The sequence below is a fragment of the Ceratotherium simum genome, chromosome 11 (genome assembly GCF_057802395.1).
Source record: "Ceratotherium simum simum isolate JZ-2026a chromosome 11, ASM5780239v1, whole genome shotgun sequence".
Classification (NCBI taxonomy): Eukaryota; Metazoa; Chordata; class Mammalia; order Perissodactyla; family Rhinocerotidae; genus Ceratotherium; species Ceratotherium simum.
Genome location: NC_141910.1, coordinates 295,515 through 309,087, shown reverse-complemented (window position 1 = coordinate 309,087; position 13,573 = coordinate 295,515).

The window sequence follows — 13,573 nt, the reverse complement described above, 5'->3', positions numbered from 1 at the left end:
TGCAAGGCCAGTCAGAGTGTTAGCAACTACTTAGCTTCGTACCAGCAAAAACCAGGACAGGCTCCTAAGCAGCTCATCTATGCAGCATCCAACAGAGCATCTGGTGTTTCTGACAGGTTCAGTGGCAGTGGATCTGGGACAGATTTCACTCTCACCATTAGCAGCCTCCAGGCTGAAGATGTGGCAGTTTATTATTGTTTGCAGCATAATAGCTATCCTCCCACAGTGCTTGAACCTCGAACACAAACCTGATCCCCAGGACCATGAGTCAGTGAGTCTTTTCCGCACCAGCTGCTTCCTCCCCACAAAGACCTGAACATGTACATTCCTCTATCTAACTGAGAGATCTTATCTCCTTACTTATTCCTTGGAGGATTTGTAGGGTCCAGGAGAAAATTAAAGAAGTTGGCTTTTCTGGATCCCTTTTTGTAGGAGATTATTGAAGAAAAATGTTGTAAAGAGATCTTAGAGATCAGAAGGTTTGGTGTCACAAGAGCCTGCATTTTTCCTATGGACTGAGTGCATGATTAAGTCAATAGGTTTCTCTCTACTCTCTGGAGAAGGGTCCACTGAATTTTACACCCTGATGCATCAATTCTCACTTCTCTCTGTCTCCTTCACTCTGAAACGTTTCTATTTTGGTTCCTGATTCTGCTGGTGTCCTTTCTTTATCTGCCATCATCCTTCTAACTCTGGACCATCCCAGTAATAAATACTTGACTTCTCCCCCACCAAGAAGGTAGTATCCCTCTCTGGCTTTGTCTTTCTATGAGCACTTTTTCCACTCAAGCTTTTCTGGTCAATATCACTGAGGTTCTTTCCTTATTGATCTCCTTTTGCACCACCCTTTATCTTCTTTCCATTTCCTTCAGTCATACTAGTTCTTACTAAGGCAACTCTCTAATTCTTTAACCCTGTCACTCTAGAAATATATAGTGTTCTCTATTACATTTTCTCATCATTTGTCAACTTCCTCTTTAAATCTTTCCCAATGGGCACTCAAGTCAAACTTTGTGACAGAAGGAACTGTGACTCTAAGCACGCTATAAGTTGAGTCCCTGGGACAACATTTAATTAACATGCCCATTTCAGTGTAAAAATGGAGAAACTCAGTTATTTTAGTATTATTTCTTCACCTCCTTCTGAAATAAGTGGCTTAATGAAATTTATTTAACTCCAGAAAAGATCATAGCAAACCTGATTGGTGTACTCTGAACACATTTACCTGCATAAGAGCTTCTCATAATAATTAGAAATATATTTAAAATATTAATATTGAGAAATCCATGTCATTCATTCATTCAAGATATGCTTTTTCAGTGCTTACAATGAGTCAAGAGTAAAAATATCTGTTTTCATTCCACTTGGCGAAACCAGGCAATAAACAAGTGCATTAGGAAATATTTACCATTGTTTTGTGAGTGCTATGTGGAGAAATAAAGCAAGAAAGGGGTAAAAGCTTGCGGGAGTAAGAGTGAGTAGAAATTTAAAACTGGATGATGTAATAGTTGTCTATTGTCATGTAATAAACCACTCACAATATGCAGTGGCTTAAAATGGTACCGTTTTTATTGCTGTCATGTTTATTGGTTAGTTGAGTAGTTCTGTTAATATGGGCCAGACTTGATTGATCATGGCTGGCTAGCTTGTGTGTTTAAAGTCAGCTGACAGGGCCGGCCCCATGGCTTAGTGATTAAGTGCAGGCGCTCCGCTACTGGTGGCCCGGGTTCAGATCCCAGGCACTCACCGACGCACCGCTTCTCCGGCCATGCTGAGGCCATGTCCCACATACAGCAACTAGAAGGATGTGCAACTATGACATACAACCATCTACTGGGGCTTTGGGGGAAAAAAAGGAGGAGGATTGGCAATAGATGTTAGCTCAGAGCCGGTCTTCCTCAGCAAAAAGAGGAGGAATAGCATGGATGTTAGCTCAGGGCTGATCTTCCTCACAAAAAAAGAAAAAAAAATAAAGTCAGCTGACAGATCAACTGGGTTATAGTTAATACAGAAAGGCTCACATCTCTTTCATCTCTTTCACGTTTCTGTAGTTGGCTGACCATCAGCTAGGGCTCTCTGGGTGACTAGGCCTCATGTCTCTCATCAACCAGTAGACTTATCTCAACTTGCTATGGCACTTGGCAGGGTCCCAAGAGAGAAAGTAAAACCACATAAGGCATCTTGAAGCCTAGACTCAGTACTGTCACAATGTCCCATTTGATGCATTTTAATGATAAATGCAGCTGATCCTATTGAAGGAAAGGGTAAATAGGCTCTACCTCTTAATAGGAGGAAATACAAAGTTGTATTGGAAAAAGTATGGATATAAGGAGCCGTGGGAGATCCCCCTTAAGAATAGGGGATCCGTTTTTGCAATCAATCTACTATAGATGGTGATGGAGAAGGTGAGTCTGAGAAGGTGTGACTTAATCAAGTCTCAATGTGGTAAGGTAATAAACCATAGAAATATCTCCAGGCAATGGAGTTTTAGTCACGGGAAACAGCAGTTTTAGTCACGGGAAACAGCAGTTTTCTGAGGCAGAAATGTGACCAGCATGTTGGAGAAATAGATTGAAACCAATGTTGCTAAAATGGATTGTGAAAGGTGGAGAGTAGTGGAAATAAGATCAAAGAAATAAAGAGGAGGCCACATGTGTAGGACTCTGTAGACTTCTTTATGATTTAGGTTTTATTTTGAGTGACATGGTAAGTGGGATAGTTTTGAATAGAGCAGGACATGATTCGATATGTAGTTATACAGGATCTCTCTGTTAGGGTGCTGTTGCTATCATCCAGAATAGAGAGGATGATAGCTTTGATCTATGGCAGTAGCAGTAGAGGAGATGAGAAGTGGTATGTTTTGAAGATAGAGAAAACAATATGATGATTGTTTTGACAAGGAATGTGAGACAAAGAGAGGTGTGTGGACTGCAGAGTTTTCTCTGAGTACTAGAAGGGGAGAGTTGCCATTAATTTAGGTAGAGAAAACTGTGGCAAGAGTAGATTTGGGGAGGAAGATCAGGAATTTGGTTTTGGACATTTTAAGTTTGAGACGTGTATTAGACCTCCAAGTGTGGTTTTGAAGTAGACCATTGGACATATGAGTCTAGAGTTCAGGGGAGAGAACTGGACTGGATTGAAATATTATAACCAATGGAATAAGTGTTGAATTGATTAGAGGCCCAGGGACTGAGATCTGAGGCAGGAGAGATGAGGAAGATCCAGCCAAGGAGTCTGAGAGGGAACAGTGGGATGGAAGACTAGCAAGAGAATATGATGCCCTGGAGCTCAGAGAAAAGGGTGTATCAGGGAGGAGGGTGTTAATATGCTAAATGCTGCTGATGGGACTAGTGAGGTGAGGACTGGGATGTGAGCATTGGATTTGGCAATATGGAAGAGCAGAGCAGTTTCAAAGAGATGGTGTCAGTAAGATCTTGAATGGAAGAAGCTCAAGAAAGAATGGGAATAGAAGGTTTGGAAGTGATGACTATATACAGCTCTTTCAATGAGCTTTACAGGAAAGGAGAAGATGAAACAGGCCATAACTGGAGAGAGATGTGTGGTCAAAAGAGTTTTTCAAAAAGATATTTGCATGCTGATGGGAATGATGTTAAATAGAGAATACTGATAATTCGGGAAAGAGGGAGAAATGCCAAGCAATGCCATGAGTGGGCAAGAGGTATGATATCAGAGGAAGTGGCCTCAGATGGGAGGGCTGCCTGATCATCTACAGTAACAGGAAGGAAAGCAGAGTGTGGTGATATAGATACCAATGGACCAGAAGAACATATGGGAGGAGCTTTTGGAAGTTCTCTTCTGATTGCATCTCTTTACCTAGGCAATAGGAAATGGAATAAATGGCTTCAAGTTAGGTTGCGGGAGGAGGTGATAGAACTTGAAGAAAGGAAGGAAAGAGAAAGAGTGAAAACTGAATGAACCATGGAAATGAAATATGATTGTAGGGCAGGATTAGGGGCCCTTGGAACGTTCGTGGTTGTGAATCTGAAGTGAGATAAGTCTGAATTATTGTGTGTTTTTCTCCAGACATATCAGAAATGTGGAAGCAGGCATGTGGAGATTTGGGTTTTGGCTGTATGAAATGAAACAATGGAAGGCCAGGGAGTTCTTGTGTATAAGGGTGTCATTATAAAGAAGGATTGTGAAATTTAAGCTGAGTAAGGAGAGAAATGAGAATATGATGGACTTAAGGCCAGAGAAAATGTAGAAACGTCCACACCCTTGTTAAAAGACAGTTTTCAAAGAATAGTAAAATTTTGACTGTAATGGATAAATAATAATAATGAACATGTGTTAAATTATTTTACTCACATGATATGAAGGAACTAGGAAGATGTTACAATTGACTCAAAGGAAAAGGCAAAACAGCATGGATATTTATGAATTAAAGGAATGAATTGCAAATGGAGACAAACTAACTCGTTTTTCCAATGGGAGGTAAGAAAGTCAATTTAATCTCTACTAGATAGGATAGAATTCAGGTATCTATCAGTTATCTACAATTTATGAAGAGTTTCAAAATAGCTCAGAGACAATAAACAGGGGTAGACTCTGATAACCCAGAGGTGTGTGCTAGACATGCCTAATTTTCCATTGAAACACAGTATTTTTTTCCCTACAGATTTCAGGTCCTGATGAAGACCAGAAATTATTGGCATTGGTACACCAGACGGAGGGACCTGCAGAGCTCTTAGAAGTGGCAAACAGTGAAATGCTTAACATTTTGATGATAATGAAGCTGCAATTATTTTCTAACATCACATCTAAGATATGGCCCTGAAAGTGAGTGATCAAGATTGTGTGAGGAAGAGACAACTGTAGGAGAATTGATTGAAGAACTGAGAGATTAGGAAAATGGAAGTATCATATATGAGTGTATTGAAATTACCAGGAGTTGTGACAGCAGTAGATTTGAAGACAGTGTCTGTGAGCGAAGAACTAAAATATCCCAGAAACAAGAAGAGACTTCGGGGCTGGTTGATGACTTCAGTAAGGAATGATACTTGGTGATGTAGTCTACCCACAATGAATTCAAAGATGGTTTTATATTTTATTTTTTAGGTAGGAGGTATGGAAGAGATCTAGATGTGGCAAGTGAAGGGAGCAACAGGAACTACTTGAGAAGGCTGCAGGGGAAACACTGTATGCAGGCGAGACCAGAAGGTTAAAGAGCACGAAAGCTAAGGGAGCATTCAGAAGAGATAGAAACTACAGAGTATGTCAGTGGTTGGGAATGGGTGTGACTAGTGAAGGTTTTTCAAGTCCTGTTCCTTAGGAATCTGAGTCCTTCATCTTTCAAGACTTCCGTATGTTTGTTTGCTGCTCTCTTAAAATCTGCATTACTGTTCTTTTCAAATTTAAAAACTTTTCTAATGATAAAAGGAGCCTGTTCTTCACTTCTCATTTTTTCACTAGGAGTGTCTTTTTTAATGTTAAAAACGTATTTGGAGGTGCTGGCCTGGTGAGATAGTGGTGAAGTTTGTGCGCTCTTTCTTTTCAGTTGATTGTCATCCTCAGTTTTTATCACATTAAGAAATATATTTTCAAACCTCATGAGCCCTCCAACTACTGATTTAACTTACATTTGTTGCCTCCATTTCCTTGTCTCCTCTTCTCTTGAATACTCTGCACAGTCTGGATTTTCAACATGCCATGCATTTAAGGTCAGCCATGAATCTTGAATTTCCAGATTAAATAGGCATTTTTTGATCATTAGCTGAGTTGTCATTACTTTGATATTTAGATAATAATGATAATATCCTTTATGATATGCTTTACACTTCTCATTTAACACTCATAAAACCATGTGAAGTAGATTTTATTGTTATCCACAATGTCACTGGAGCTGCTTGCGTGGTGCAGCCATGGTCCCTGACTGGCACAGACAGAATACCAAAGAAAAGTCTGGGGACCTGGATAAATTACAGATTCCCAAACCCAAATTCTGACAAGTTTGACTGGATTGTGGCTCAAGATTTATATTTTTAACACATTTTGCAGCTGATGCTGATATGCAGCTTGTGGGGGAAACACTGATCATATTTGTTGATTATGTGATTTGGTGTAAGTCACTTTCTGTGATCGAGTTCATTCATTTATAAAGTAACCTTGCCTGAAGTAATCCTGGTTTTTACCAATTGCCTTAGTGTGTTGTCCAGTTTAGCATTTTCCCCAGATTTTTAATTTTCTAATAAAGTGTCATTATTAATATGGTACATTGCATTACAGTAAGTCAAAATAGTTTGAAAGACTTTCTTTTTTTTTTGTGAGGAGATCAGCCCTGAGCTAACATCTGCCAATCCTCCTCTTTTTTTGCTGAGGAAGACTGACCCTGGGCTAACATCTGTGCCCATCTTCCTCCACGTTTTATATGGGTTGCTGCCACAGCATGGCTTGCCAAGCAGTGCGTTGGTGCACGCCCGGGATCTGAACCGGCAAACCCTTGGCCTGGGCTGCAGCGGAGTACGCACACTTAACCGCTTGCGCCACCAGGCTGGCCCCTGAAAGATCTTTTTTTTTTAAAATCACAGCTTCTTCATGGTCATTTAACATGTGGTTAAATCTGAGAGGAATCAGCAACAACCCATCTAACTTGCCCTGGGTCTTTTCCTTTTCATTTTGGGACAGTAATTTCTCCTTTTCTCAGATGGTGATAGTGAAATACTGTCATGCATCACTTAATGGCAGGGATACGTTCAGATAAATGTGTCGTTAGGCAATTTTGTCATTGTGTGAACATCATAGAGCATACTTACACAAACTTAGATGGTATAGCTTACTACACACCTAGGCTATGTGGTACTAATATTATGGGACCACCATCATATATATGGTCCATTGTTGACCAAACCGTAGTTATGCAGTGCTTGACTGTATTTGATGCTCTTTCTCTGCCAGATTCTTTGTAGACCAGCCAACTGTGTCTTGGTCTGCTCTGTGATCTGCAAGATGAATATAAATTTTTTTGTGTGTGTGAGGAAAATCAGCCCTGAGATAACATCTGCCAATCCTCCTCTTTTTGCTGAGGAAGACTGGCCGTGGGCTAACATCCATGCCCATCTTCCTCCACTTTATATGAGATGTCGCCACAGCATGGCTTGACACGTGGTGCATCGGTGTGTGCCCAGGATCTGAACCTGCGAACCCCGGGACGCTGCAGTGGAGCACGTGCACTTAACCACTTGCGCCACTGGGCCGGCTCATGAATATAAAGTTTTAAAGTCTACTGGGAGCTAATATTTTACCACCTCAAGTAAAATAGGACCTCTGGAAATACATGGGTGTCTTTAGCTTTCTCACTTACATACTGTACTACTGTATGCATTCTAATCTCCACCAGACATTGTTATATTCTTTACTTTCAACAATCATACATATTTTAAAGTACTTAGGAGGAAATAAAGTGTCTATTATATTTGTCACTTATGTTTCATTTTTCTTCATTCCTGAAGTTCCCAATTTCTAGTATTATTTCTCTTCAGACTGAAGAACTTTCTTACACATTTCTTTTAAAGTAGGTATGCTAGCAACAAATTCTCTTGGTTTTCCTTCATCACAGTGTGTCTTCATTTCCCATCATTCTCACAGAAAATGTTCACTAGATGTATAGAATTTCAGGTTGGTATTTCTTCTGTTTTTCATTCTGAATCTATCATTCCATTGTCTTTTGTTTTTCATAGATTCTGATGAGAAGTCTGCATACCCTTGATGTGCTGTGTTTCCCTCTATGTATCATTCCCCACCCCTCTCTCCTTTCATGATGTTTTTCAGCAGTTTGATAATGACATGAATAGAAGTGTTTTTCTTTGATTTTATCTTGTTGGAGTGTGTTGAGCTTCTTAAAGTTGTAAATTTATGATGCTCACCAAATTTGGACATTTTCCTCCATTACTTTTCAAATATTTTTCTCCCTGACTTTTGAGCTTTCATATCTTTGCATTTTCCAATTTTAGGAAGAATCCTGCTAAGTGAGTTTAACCAGAATCTTCCGTCCTTGATATCTGATCACCATCAATATCTGATTGAGTTCCTCATCCTCCACCATGCCCCAGGTGATGTCTGATCACCCTGGCCTGCCTTCAGCAAGAATCTTGTTAGGTTGGTTTAGCCAGAATCTCCCCTGACCTCTGATGTTTTCTCTTAGTAATTTTCCATCCCCTGACCACTACCCTACTCCTTGGCTATAAATTCCCACTATTTTGTATTTGGAGTTGAGCCCAATCACTTTCCTCCACTGCATAACCCATTGCAGTAGATTCTACACCTATGGTCATGGTCTTGAATAAAGCCTGCCTTACTGTTTTTAAAAAGTGTCACATATTATTTTTCCTTCAACACTATGTGTCTTTTCAAGGTCATTTGATTTGCTAGAGAAAAACCGTTTTGTTTGACTTCTATTTACTCCTGATTAAAAACTAGATTCCAAAAAGTTAGATGTTAACCTAGAGAAAACTGATACCCTGGAAATGATAAATGATTTTTGTCTGAGAAGGTAATCCCAATGCTTATGGTTTTATTACTCTGTAGGACATTAACCAATTTTGCATCTTATTTGCCAATATTGTTGCATAATTGATATGTGTGTGTGTGTGCGTGTGCTCGTGTAGATATATATCCTTCTTTGAACCAGCTTTATCATCTGATCCTGTCTTTAATAAGTTAAATGAATCTTTGACACATGTTCACAATATATATGCATGAGAACTTTATAGTAATTTTTGAAAAATTTATACCTTGACAATATAAATGGCAAAAATTTCACAATTGAAAGACAAAGAAGAGTGAATAAAATTCACAAATCCAGCCACATGCTGTTTACATGAGATGCATCTAAAACAAATACGTAAAGTGATTGGAACAACAAAACAAGGGATGAAGACATGTCAGGCAACTGCTAACTGAAGTTGACAATTTGTAATATCAGAAAATAGAATTAGAGGAAAGAGCACTTCCAGGGATGAAATCAAATGTGATAAATGATATATAACAAGATGATCAATTATAAGACTGAAGAACCCTGAGTGTTGAAAATACATTTATACTAGACTGATTTATTTTTGCTAATATGTTTTGGGAACCATGGGAGCAAGGCAGTGGGTATTGTGACTGCCAATTTTCCTAAGGACAGGTGATGATGGGACTTGGAACTCAAGGAGGGGCATGTCCCATGAGACTCAGGGATAAGTAGGGGCTAAGAGAGGCTCTGGTGGTGGTGGTGGTGCAGATGGTGGGGAGGTCAAGTCTCACCTGGTGTCACGGATATCACTGGAAAGGCAGTGCCTCTAAGTCTCTAATTTATGTTCATTCTCACCCTCAAATATTCTTTATAACAGGAACAGTCTGGTCAGGTTGCTCTTGTTAGATGGAATGAAATGCTTTCAGTCTCTGTGTCCTTTTCCTCAAGATTCAGGTTGAAAACAGGGAGGTTTGTTTAGCTTTGCCTGGGTCAGATGCTTACCCAGGCTAGAAAATGGTGGGCCCCATGACATCCTCACCTGACTGTATTCAACCAGAAAGAAGTAATCCCTCAAAAGGGACTTCAGTGTGCTCTTAGAAAATGCAAGGATGCAGTTAGGAAATGAATGTCCATTGCTCTATGTTCCTGCTATATATTTTGAACCCAAAGCTCATGAATTAGGATATTTTGACTATATATAAAAGATACAATTCACCAAGAAGACTTAATAGTGACAGAATTTTATACTGAGTCACATTGCATCAAAATATATGCAAATAATAAAATCTTATTAGAGACACAATAAGAACACGAGAAAATGACAAATATACTAGAAGACTTTCTATATGGACACAGAAGATTGAACCAATACAATAAAAACTTGAATCTCTCTCTCCTTTCTTCTTTCCTTCTCACATCCATCATTGTATATCCTTTGTGGAATCACAGAACCAATCATAGTGTGAGATAATGGTGTTGGCATCAATGTGTTAAAGATTATTTGCCTCCTTAAGTGTGCTTATGTAACAAGGGACATTTCAAAAGGTAGCTGAGAATGTTTCTGTCTGTTTTCCCTGATCAAGAAGTATAAGCTTCAAATAAATTCTTTCTAATCCTCATACTGGCCCCCAATAGAAAAATAGAAAGAGACATAGATCTCAATTCATTCTGATATATATATATATATATCACATATATATATGACATGTATATATATGTATCCATGTAATATGTTAGTGTTTATAACATAGAAAACATAATCTCAAATGCACACTGAATATTTGTAATACTTGGCTATGTACTAGTCCCCCCTCCAAAAAAATGAAACAATACATTATCCCATGTAGAAATCATTGGTAACATTCTCTTAACCACAATACAATAAAACTAGAACTTAGCCATAAAATAGCCTACTAATGAATTATTGACTTGGAAATTAAAAAATTGCACAGCATCCTAAAAATCTTGAAAGAGAAATATATCAAATTACAGGCATCAGATTACTGAAAAGCAAACATTGGTGAGGATACTACATATCAAAATCTATGGGAAGGAATCAAAATGGCTCTCAAATGAAAATGCATTGTCTTTATTAATTAAAGAGCCAAGAGATCAAACATAAATAAGCTAAGCTTAAGCTCAAGAGGTTAGCCACAGAACAATATAACCCAAAAGAATGTAGAAGGAAGCAATTAGTAAAAATAGAAACATATGCACATGAAAAACAGAAAAAGATTTTGGTGAATAAATCCAAGAAATATTTCTTTGAAAAGGATCAATAAAATAGACAAATTTCTGGAAAGTCAGAAAGGAAAAAGAGAGAAACACAAATTGTCACTGGGAATGAGAAAGAGATCGTTAACATACAAAAACTTTTAGGAATTAAAACACACGCTGCCTGAATTCCCCCAATTCTTCCAGTCTTCTGGGGCCACCCTCACGTGTATTTTTTTCTTTTACTTTTTTTTGGTAGTAGTTGGGCGGGTTAACAGCTCTATTGAGACGTAATTCACATGCCACACAATTCACCCATTTAAAGTGTACAATTCAATTGTTTTTGGTACATTCAACATACCACCCTACAAATGTAATCATCACATCATCAATTTTGGAACATTTTCATCACCTAAAAGAAACATTGAACTCCTTATGTATCAGTTCTTCACTCTCCCATCCTTACCAGCCCCTGGCAACTACTAATTTACTTGCTGTTTCTCTATATTTTCTTATTCCAGATATTTCAAATAAATGAAATCATAATATGTGGTCTTTTGTGTGTGGTTTCTTTCACTTAGCATGGTGTTTTCAAGGTTCTTCCCTGTTGTAGCATGTATCAGTACTTTGCTTTTCATGACTGAATAATATTTCACAGTATGGTTATACCATATTTAATTTATCCATTCATCAGTTTTAACTCTTTTTATTGTCCAAATAATACCGTCTGGGCATCCCTATGACGTGTTGATGAAGGCTACACCTTTCCAAGGATTGCCTGAAGTTTATCAAATGTAAAGTCCCTTCATGTTTCAGATTCTTATTCCAAGGAGTTTATTGATCTCCCTGACTGCTGCCATGGTTCCTGTGGCCACTGTCTTTTCTTTGCTTGTCCTCGCCTCATGCTTGACTTTTCCTCTTTCTTCATTTTCCCAGAAACCCACTTATGCTATATTTCTGAATTAGGCAGGGTTGAGTTGATAGAATTTATTTATCCAATTTTCTACCCATATTCAGAGTAAAAGCCCCATAAGCCATTGCTTTTTGAACATCTAAATGAAGTGGATAGTTCCTCATCTCCAAAAATAAATGAAATAATTGGTTCAAAAAGAGATATAAACTAGAATAAACTCATAATTATAGAAGAAATTGAGGAGTTTGCCAAAGACCTACCTCCTCCCAAAGAACCTAACATAAGATGGTTTTTACGCAGTTTTTTTATAAGCTGTTTTTTTGAAACTGGTAATTCCTATGTCAAGAACATATACAGATATGGGATACTTTTTAATTTATTCTCTGAATTGTCATGACTGTGATACATCAACTGGACTGGAGCAGCCCTCAAAAGAAACCTAGGACCACTACAGATTAGAAGGGCTCATCTCTTGATATTCACTCCTTGAACCCTAAATCCAGTAGTTCCATGTCCTTTTTAAGAAAAGTAAAGAGAAAGAGTAGGTATTTACTCAACTCTTGTAACTGCCTGGCTTGGAATTTGAAGTAGTGCACACAAGGGGCAGGTACCAACATTAATAACAGAAACCAAGGGGAGTCCACCCAAATATAAGGTGTATATACCAGGACACATCAACCTAGAAGTAAAACTAGGATGACAAGAATAACCACACACAACATGTCACTGACTCTTGTCTCTCCGCAGGATACCATATCTTCCAATCCCATGAACAATGTTATTCTTCACCTCCCCCATTATTTCTTGCATTTCATGGGGTATCTGAGGCCTCACACTCACCAATGTGCTTTCAGCATCTGACGTACAGTTGGTGTTCAATAGATATTTATTGAATAAGTGAATGAAATGAACAAGGACTGTTCAGCAGTCACATGGTACTTGCGGTTTTCTCCTTGCTTGCTCTGGTACCTCAGGTGACCATCTTTGGTAGTTTCTGAAGCCCTGAAAGCTGCGTCTGATGGTGGTGCCTTAATCCGAGATTGTCTCAGCTATGCTTGACTCTGAAACAACATTAGGCTGAATAGAAAATAGACAGTGCTTCCTTGGAGGGGTTTTGTAGACTTGTGGACTGAACTGGAAGAGACAAGCCATGTCTAGCTCCCTTCATTACAAACAGGAGAAAACCGAGTCTGTAAGAGAGGAAGTGATTCACTCAAGCCTACATAGCTGGGGGAGGACTGGGCTGGAGGTAGAACCAGGTGTCTTGGCTCCCAGTTAATGTACTTCTATTACATTTCCTAAGACAATTGACAATGGCTGTACAAACCCAGATGTGTGGCCTGGGAATGAGGTGGATTGTCCATCCGGGGACCTTAGAAGGACTTTTCCTTGGTCAATTCACCAGAGTCAAGGGTACACTTCTGACTTTCACGCTAACAAACCCTTGGCTGCTATTTCAGAGCTGAATGGATTCATCCTAATGCCAAGCCAAATCCCCATGTATTCACTTGCAACCAAAAATCTAACCATCTAGGAAACCGGATGGTGGCATCCTCTGGCCAGCATGTCTCTTCCAGCTAGGGGAGGCATGATGTAGTCATCTTAACGTCAACTGAGACTGGATTAGAACCCTGACTGTGCATTTTGTTAACTAGTGTGATAGTAGGTAAATGACTTAACTTTCCCTAAGCCTCAAATTTCTCCCCTGAAATGTGGGAATAGTAACACCTCTCTCACAGAGGTGCTGTGAGGCGTAAATAAAGTAGTATCTATGAATGACTTAGCATAGTGCCTGGGCATGCAATAAATTCTTAGTATGTACTAATTTTCATTGGTTAGACCCAGTTACAGAGCAAGAAAATTTACAGATAGATGGTTGTTGAGCAACAGGTCTTTTAGATTATTCTCATTCACATAGTAACCAAAGTAATCTTAAAAGAAAGGTAAACTAGATCAAATTATTTACCTGCTTA